The sequence below is a fragment of the Anneissia japonica genome, unplaced genomic scaffold (genome assembly GCF_011630105.1).
Source record: "Anneissia japonica isolate Jap-2015-1 unplaced genomic scaffold, ASM1163010v1 scaffold24_len2511860_cov200, whole genome shotgun sequence".
NCBI lineage: Eukaryota > Metazoa > Echinodermata > Crinoidea > Comatulida > Comatulidae > Anneissia > Anneissia japonica.
This window is the reverse complement of record NW_022730786.1, coordinates 208,236-218,247: the sequence shown is the minus strand read 5'-3', so window position 1 is coordinate 218,247 and position 10,012 is coordinate 208,236. Positions and strand designations below refer to the sequence as shown.

At 33.5% G+C, this 10,012-nt stretch overlaps 1 long non-coding RNA gene across 1 annotated transcript in view; it reads right to left on the bottom strand.

Moving 5' to 3' along the window:
• LOC117115128 overlaps nt 1-5,514 on the bottom strand; it is an 8,587-nt gene extending 3,073 nt beyond the window's left edge. The window contains exons 1-2 of the long non-coding RNA XR_004446493.1: nt 5,350-5,514; nt 1,053-1,116 (exon numbers count right to left, since the gene is read on the bottom strand). This is a non-coding gene — a long non-coding RNA (uncharacterized LOC117115128). The remainder of the gene's footprint in view (nt 1-1,052; nt 1,117-5,349) is intronic.
• Nucleotides 5,515-10,012: the final 4,498 nt, after the last annotated feature.

The window sequence follows — 10,012 nt, the reverse complement described above, 5'->3', positions numbered from 1 at the left end:
TACACGCTTAGGTACAGTCGTAGACTAGGACCTGTCTCTTATACACATCTAGATGTGTATAAGAGACAGCATATATATATATACAAATTATATCATCATTATTGTTAATTATTGTTATTATCTACTTAATAAAATAATAATAACATTAACATAGTCATTTACAAGATACATCATATACAGACTTCATTGTAGTGCAAGAATAAAATAAGTTAAATTTAACAGTAAAAACTATTTTATTCTTTTGATAAACTAGTAAAAATTTTTTTAAGGTTTTCAAAATTCCGTATCAGACTGCTGTAAAATTATCACCACTATTCTCAACATTCTCATTATGATAACCCTTACTATTAATAAAAAATGTAATTAATGTGAAGGAAATTTACTGTAACTCGCAAAAATTACATACAGGCCGTAAAATCGATCCTGTTTTTCTATCTTTTTTAAGAACTGTGTTTTGAAAATATTGTTGGTACTGATACTGTATTAACTGTAACACGTTGACTGCCAGACCTTTTTTTAGGTTCCTTCCTACAGGTATGTGCCAGAACAACTATACATGTACAAACATAACATTTTTGAAATTCTATGTAGTCATGTATCATCAAAATGGTGTATCCAATTATATATAGGCGGGAAAATATTAGGGAACGAGGAAACTTGGGGGGGCCCCCTGCTGAACAGAGCTCGTCGGGCAGTCAGACCATAAAACATTTAAAAATAGGCCCACACCAAACTAAAACATGTCTGTCACAGTCTGAGTGCCATTTTCGGCCATCCAGAGGTAGATATTCTTTAAAAAAAATATCATTTGGGAGGGGGTTCCCCCCTCTCAACCCCTTCCCCAGCTCGAGCCTACGAGCTCAAGTCCCCCTGTCGGAAAACTTAGCCCCCCCCCAACAAATATATCCTAGAGCCGCCACTGCCTCAGCAACACCCTGTGGGACGAGTATACTCGTCGCTGGCAGCCAACATGTTAACAAATAATCTTCACTTTCCATAATCATTAACATTGGAACAGGAAGAGTTTATGAATTTGAAAATCATTTCCTTACCTGTTGCAAGGTAGGTGATGGTAGTATATTTATGGCTTGAAGATCACTCAACTTTTTCCATATTCTGAAATATTGAACATTTAAAAATATATAATTGTTCAAACTCCAATATAGAAAATAATTTATTCATAGAAAATCATAACTAAATGGATTAATCAGTGATAGATCCAGGGGATAGCGAAAATAAATGACAATAGAACAAATAAATAAAATCTTTCTGCTTATTAAGATACTGTAAATATTATAGAATTAAAAATATATATATGGTTATTATTTTCAGATGAACATTCCAGATTATTTTCAATATCGCCAGATACAAGTCCCATAAAGTTTAGTGTGTGAATACAATCATGTTCCTGATGATGACATAATTATTATTAAAATATTGAATCCCAAAACGAAGGAGGGCATTTAAATACTTGGAACATGTATTATACTTTCCAATACAATTTGGGTGTTTTTCATTCTGTTTGTCTTCTTTAGTTGAGTTTGACATTTTTGTTCTTATATCCAAGCAATAAATATTATAATAATAATAATATAGATAAGAAAAAATATAGCAAAACGAGCTTTCACCCTGGCCAGGAATCGGCGCCCTAGTCATTCCTCCCCGACTATCCCTATCCATTCCATGCAAGGTTATGCACCAAGCAAGACCATTAACTATAGGGTTCACTAACTCGGTCCCAATTTGAAACAACTGAACGGAGGGAGGAAAGCACCGCGACCCCTAAGCCATAAATGCGGAGAACCTAGCACTATCAAGTACCTGTCAGTCGAATCTTGAGACTACCTAACTCCAAAACTTGCCGGAAGCTCCCCCTCGCGAATACTCGCTAGTAGTACAAACAAACGACGTACACCTCGAAAATATGGCCAAGCGCTCAGAATGTAAACTAGATCGGAATCCGTTAAAGAAAAGAGGCAGGTAACCTAATTAAAATAACATATTCATATATATACAGCTGTGGGTCAACATTACGCATGGTCATGGTGTCAAATTAATTCAAGCTCATTTTTTAAAGTAGGAAAACCTTGAATATTGAAAATAATTGTTATTAATAAATATATATTTAAAGTTTTTATTAAATTTTCAAAATAATTGTCCGTTTTATTTGAAAAAATCAATAAAAGATTATAAAAATATTCAAATTAGATATATGCAAATATATTTGATTAATTATTCACAATTAGTAGAGGGCGGTTTTACATTCTATCTAAAGAGAGAAAACAAAAAGAATAAATAAGAAGTATAAAAAATATATTTAAAAAAAATTTTAAAATAAAAAATATATTAATAAAAATAAAATAAAAGGTGGTGGTTCCAACAAAACGTTTTCTCGAACCACATACACGCTTAGGTACAGTCGTAGACTAGGACTAGGAATAATAATAGGGCCTATGCCTGTAGGCCTAAACGTAAACGTTTTTGTTTTGGTGTAGTACCTAGGTACGAAAGCCTATTAGGGCCACTGAAATATATATTTTTATTTCGTAATTACGACTTATTATGTTGAAATTTCGACATACGTATGTCGTAATTACGACTTATTATGTTGAAATTTCGACATAATATGTCGAAATTACGACATGTCGTAATTACGACTTATTATGTCGAAATTTCGAGATAATAAGTTGAAATTACGACATGTATGTCGAAATTTCGACATAATAAGTCGTAATTTCGACATATTTATGTCGTAATTACGATATAGACTTGGGCCACTGTACGTATTGTTTCTCGTCAGCTTCACTTATGTACGATTGAAAAGTTGTGACTTGCAGTTGAGTGATATTTTAATTTTGAATTTCATATTTTCAGTTATAATTTCAAAATTCTGAATACACATGTCCCCAAAAGAGCAAATAGCTAAAAAGTACATTTTGAAAAATGTGTAAGTTGAGTGGGTTTTTACGAAATCGACGTAACACTACAGGGGATCCAGGGGAATTCCCCGCTAAATTTTTTGTTTGTTTTAAAGACTGAAATAACATCTGAGGCCTTTTTGGCGATCATTTTTTTTCCCTTATTTTTATTTATTTTATTTACCAAATTTTTATAGCGCCCTTTTCATGAGTACTCATGTTCAAAGGCGCTTTACATTAAGGATGCAAATAGAATACACCCACACCCTACTACGGACCGTCACCAAAATGTAATCATATCTTTACTGGGTTATGCCTAACACTCTTATTTTCATTTATGTCAGTGCAGCCGTTTTTGATATATGTTGCACACAAAAATACCACACGAAAATACCAAAACGTTACACACACGCACACACACACACCTACACACACACACACCACCCACACACACAAACGTTAACACCCCAAATTACTACAAAGAAATGTCATTATTTTTAAGAAACTAGAAAATAAAATTAATATCCTTTGCAGTGTTAAAAATGAGTACACGTTAATCATGGGCGAGATATGATATGTATTTTACAATACAAACTAAATCAGACAAACAGTATAAACCCCAATGGCAAATATCCCCACCACTGACGCAGGACCATCGGAAGCACACCGGCCGCACAGGCTTTGGCCGGACGACTTTTTCCCAATTGTATTACTTTTAAAAATAAATATACTCTGATACCTGAAGTTAGTATTAATGTTAGCATTAAATTTACTTTTTAATGTTGTATACCGTATTTAAACAAAAATCCACCATTTTTCAGCCACCGTTTTTGTATTGCCCATGTACATTTAACATTTACTTTAATAATTAAGATTGATTTTAAAAATCTTTAGAGATATACATATAAATAGTGGCCCAAGCCTATGTCGTAATTACAACATAAATATGTCAATATTACGACATACGTATGTCGTAATTACGACTTATTATGTCGAAATTTCGACATATGTAAGTCGTAATTGCGACTTATTATGTCGAAATTTTGAATACGTATGTCGAAATTACGACGTAATGTCGAAATTTCGACATACGTATGTCATAATTACGACTTATTATGTTGAAATTTCGACATAATATGTTGAAATTTCGACATAATATGTCGAAATTTCGACATAATAAGTCATAATTGCGACATAAAAATATATATTTCAGTGGCCCTAATAGGCTTTCGTACATTATTGCCTGAATCTGAGTCAATTTAATGTTATTCTAGTGGAGGTCTTCATTTTTGAGGTCTTCGGTCTTCATTTTGTAGACACCCTTACATCTTATGAATGAGAAGTATGCAATGTTGTATGAAGGTCTTGACACAGAAGAATGATGTCTTAACTAAAAATATATATATAGGTCTATATATAAATAAATAAATAAAATAAAATAAATGAAAATATAATTTAAAAAAATCAGAAATAGTATATTCCTGATTCATTGAATCGTTTTGGGTATACTTTACAAAACATACAAGGTTGATTAAACGTAAAGGAATGCATTCGAATTTTAAATAAAATTACCAATCCTCCTTGTTTCTAATTTAAGGAAATTGATACATTTTTGTTCCTTTGTTGGATCGATTGCGGCAACCCCAAACCGAACATAACGGTATTTCACATATATAGCATTAATCATCTATTATAACTGCTAACTTCCTATCCTATCGCGTTAGTTTGTAGCTGGCTAATGTTTTGTTTAGGTGACCAAGAGGTGACAACATTAGTTGCCATGATAATCGCGCGTCGTGCGGTGATTACAAAGGCCTAATGATATTTTGCACTAATATTAGACTGAAATTATATTCTTCATTTCAACATTAATTTTACCAAAATTGTGGTGAATTGTCGTTCATGAGACTTACTTCGCAGAAAAAAATTAATAAACGTTCTGTATATACTCAAATGTTCGTTTTCGGCACCTTACTGTATGCCAACATTGTCAAAATGACAGATTAATGTTACATAAGAACATGAAATTTGATAAAATTCGTAAATTTTAAATTGCTATAACTTTTCATTTTCTTGGTCAATTTTCACAAATCAAATTGCAGTTTATAGAAGCATTTAACAAGCTCGCGTTAAAAAAAATCAGATGTAACAGACATTGCGAAGTTCCCACAATTAATAAAATAAAAACTAACCATAAAAAGAATGGCACGCATAGACTAATAATTGACGGCTGTACTCGCAACTAGTATCGGATTGTCGATGCCACAGTAAAGATCAAAGGACTGTGTTCGAGAGCTATGTTCGAGAGCGGACATGTGCGTCCTTCTGTTGAATTACCTTGGGCTATCTAAATAAAAAGATTCATTCACGACACGTGGTTCCACCAAAATATTGCCTTTACAAAAACCATAATAGCAAGTCCTCTACTTACATTAAAATCGATCTTGAATTAATTCACACTACTGAAGAAACAAAGTAAGCTGTCAACATCTTCGAATGTTACTGTGTGTATGTTGTATGCCTACTTCTTCCACAATTAGGCTATAATAGTAAATAAACAAATACTGTAGTCTCTTATTACAGACAGCTTCTTCCACGTTCTGCGTCAATCTAGTTCTCTAGGCACTGGCGGCGCCAGCGGGGGCGGGAGTGGGGGTAGGGGGACAGCTCCATATAGAAAGAGTTGCGACTTTAAGAATGTAGAAGCCATTCTGTGTCCAACGCAATGTGCTTTTATTTGAAATAACGATCAGCAAAAATTAATTAAATATGCCTATCAGATAAGTCTATATTTATATACTAAATGTACAAAATGTGATTATTAGATCAAGTTATTTTGGTGTCCATCCATCCACGAATTTTGTCTTTATCGTTATCCAATTTTGTTTAGTATATCGTTTTAAATTATTATTTATCTATGTTGTTCATGTTATTTAATTTGTTTAGGGAAAAAAACGATAATTAAACAACAAAATATTCTAGCATTTTTCCTTGAATTTTTTAGGCTTACAGCAAAGAAAAACAACCAGTGATTTCCGGGATCATAATCAAATTAAAAAAGTGTTTTTATCGACACTGTCCATTGAGGCCGACCAGCCCTCCTTAAACCGTACGTTACGTTATCTCACTATATTAATTGGATTAACACATTATCAAGGTGTCCTTTGATTCAATTATGGGTAAACGGATTAGTTGCCTTTTTTATGAGGTTTTAATTGTTCTTTACCGCCGAAAGTGCGGTATTCTAACGTTAGTTTAAGGAGGGCTGGTCGGCCTAATGATACACTGAGTCTAATGATGTCAGGTATGATCCATTTCATTTTATTTAGCTTAGCTATTTTTATTTTAAGCTCCATTCCCGGCAAAATTTCAATTTTTTTTTAAAATCTAATTTTTGTATAATGTTATAAAGATTTATAAATATAATACGGAATTGCTAGTTTAACTGAATTTAGACATTCCTAAGAATGAAAAAAATGTAAAATAAGAAATTTTATTTTTTGTGTTCCACACAAAAAATAAATGCGGATGAATTTTCATGTTTGATTTTGCGACAGGTCGTGAGAAAAAATATCGTAGGCGCCGAAAACATTAGCCTATCCAACGCTGCTAGGCTAGGCCTAGCCTTACCTCTATTTAGGTTCTGTTATCACACATAAAAACGGGCGACATGATATTTTCCGTTGCTAGTAATGACACTTGTGTAATATAATATTTCATAGGAATTATTTCAAATTTGTTAAAAAACTGATTCTGACTGAGATTTTGACACTTAAACAAACATATCTCAACCTTAAGAATGTAGAAGCCATTCTGTGTCCAACGCAATGTGCTTTCATTTGAAATAACGATCAGCAAAAATTAATTAAATATGCCTATCAGATAAGTCTATATTTATATACTAAATATACAAAATGTGATTATGATTAGATAAAGTTATTTTGGTGTCCATCCATCCACGAATTTTGTCTTTATCGTTATCCAATTTTGTTTAGTATATCGTTTTAAATTATTATTTATCTATGTTGTTCATGTTATTTAATTTGTTTGGGGAAAAAAAACGATAATTAAACAACAAAACATCATCTAGCATTTTCCTTGAATTTTACAGGCTTACAGCAAAGAAAAACAACCAGTGACTTCCGGTATCATAATCAAATTAAAAAGTGTTTTTATCGACACTGTCCTTTAGGCCGACCAGCCCTCCTTAAACTAACGTTACGTTATCTCACTATATTAATTGGATTAACACATTATCAATGTGTCCTTGGATTCAATTATGGGTAAACGAATTAGTTGCCTTTTTTTATGAGGTTAAATAAAAATATTATAAAAATAGTACAAGTCAAGGGCCGCATCATTTTCGTTCGCAAAATGATAGTACACCAAATTATCACCGTCAGAAAAAAAGTGCGGCAATCCTTTTTCTCCTTAATTCATTTGGTCTTGGTAACCGTATCGTTTTTTTTTTTCCTGTCTGCTCTATCAAAATCAGTGTTGGCAGCCTAATATTGAACAGCAATATTAATACAGTATGTGGATTTCTGTTCTTTAAAATTGAATATGAACCCTATTTATACAAATCTTGTATTATTAATTTTATTATCATAATTATTTATAAACATTAAAATAGTATCAAGTGGGCCACCCGCCACACTATACAAAACTGATATTGTGTAAAGAGCAAAACAGCCTTTTTTCAGTCATTAGATTAAAACAGACGAAAGTTTATAGGCCTCTAAAATGAGAAATTTAAACCGTGGTACTGAGACTGCACGACGATAAGGATAGGCCTATTGGATTTGTCATGTACTTGACAAAACAAGGCAAAAAGCACAGTGGACCGTAGGCCTACATTCAGTGGCGTATCCAGAAGTCTTGAAACGGGGGTGCTGATGGGGAGAGGGGGTGCGAAAGTGAGGTGGGAGCTCTGTGATCAGTTGAGGGGCGCTAAATTGCAAAATAAGGTGATTTAACTACTTGCAAGTGATTTTTTGGGGGCCCGACTGGGGCCCGGCGGGGGGGGGGGGGGAGTAATTTTTGGAGGGGTGTGCGCACCCTACTAGATACGTCACTGACTACATTATTGCAGACGAAGAGTTATTTACACCTTTGCTAGATTTATTTAAGTTAACAGACACGAATCTGTCCACCACCCATATCATTCTCAATTAAACCGAAGATACTTATAGAAATACAAGAGATCAGCGTTACCACTCACAATTTTTGATATACCCAATGACTGGGTCGAAATTACCCAAGATTCAGCAAAAATTGCCCAAAATTACCCAAGCTTCCTGAAAATGCATTGAAATTTGAAAAAAAACCCGTGTTTTTCGCATGTATAGTTTCCCTTTTAGTTAAATTTATAAACTATTTTTTATTGTAATTGTTTGTGTTAATTATTAAAATTAATATTCATGAGGTGATATTACGGATAGAAAAATACGCCCTCAGTCGGCCAGTGGTATCAGTAGATCAGTGATCAAGTTTTATTATGTAATGCATTAATTAGGAAAAAGATCAATGGCAATGCAAATCAATAAACAATTCTGAACCCATGTTTATAGCAATTAACAGTCAATTAACAATGTTTTGTGCACTTCGTTGAGTTTTGCTTAGTTGAATGGACTGAAATATACTTTATTACTTCTTAATTCTTCCTCTATGATAAAAATATTTAATTTTCTTAGTAAAAATAAAATACCCAAGGATTTGAACGGAATACCCAAGAACCCAAGACCAAGTCAAAATACCGAAGATCTTGGGTAAATACCCAAGCAGTGGTCACACTGCAAGAGATAGCAAAAATGAGGCGGAAATTGGTCCAGACGTACGCGGCGCCTGTCTTTTTTTATAATGAAAGTTTTCTATACTTGGTCCACACGTATAGGGAGCCCTCTGTTGGTGTATATAGAGTTCCTGTAACCAAAGAGTATAAAACTGCAAGAGGTCCGACTGCCGGGGATTCTTTGGAACGCAATCCTATTTCAAAAAGTACTACCCAAAAAGGGCGTGGGCATTAAAAGAACGTAAAGTGCGTTCATATCGCACTTTAATATACAAAATAAGGGCAGTTTTATACCCTTTGCTTAACTCTAGCTGTATAGAGTTCCTATATAGAAACTAACTATGTATATCCAGATGCACTCTGCGCCCTTCTTTTTCCACTAATGGATGAAAACTTTATCACTAATCAAAGTCCGGTCATACAATTCTGCACTTTTGTGTCCGTCATTTTATTGTTTCAATTTATTTATGCCTACTTGTTTGTATATTATGGATAATGGCAACGATTTCAACCTCTGCAAAAAGGTTATATATTACATTTATGTAACGGTGGCAGAAGTTTTTCAGATCCAGCCGTACGCGGCGCCCCATTGTTTGTATTCCCACCATGCATTTCGGTGGGACAGTTTTTTTCTGTGGAGAACTCTCTCTTGTGTTTCTAGTATCTTTGATTAAACCCAGTGGCGGATCCAGGAATTCAAAATAGAAGGGCCCCGGGGAGGTATTTCACAGATTGTGGATCCATACCACCTCAGCTCATGGCTGGGGCTGTGGTAAGAAAATTTGTGATTATTTCACCTCTAGATGGCCACTCTCAGACTTAAAATTAAAATTTTATTTTTATTTCCATTTGTTTTAAAATTTTAAACAATTTAGTGGGTGGGGCCCTTAAATAGCACCCTCTATAATTTCTGACTTGACTGTATGGGAAAAAATCATAATGCGGCCAGTCATGTGTGTAATAATAAACTTCGGAAAGATTTTGGATGCAGGACAGGTATTAGGTCAATGGACATCACTTATGGCTGAATTTTATCGTCCATCATAAATTAGAGAAATTGCTATTTTATTTTAATTTTTTAAATACTCGTATTAAACCATTTTACCTTATTTTAAAATATATACATACATATAAATTTGTACATTTTATCTGTGTGAATAATAATTCTACCTGTAAATCTCATTGGTGTGTATATATATATTATATATATGTATATATGTGTGTATGTGTACAATATATATATGCTGTCTCTTATACACATCTAGATGTGTATAAGAGACAGCTACTAGATACGTCACTGACT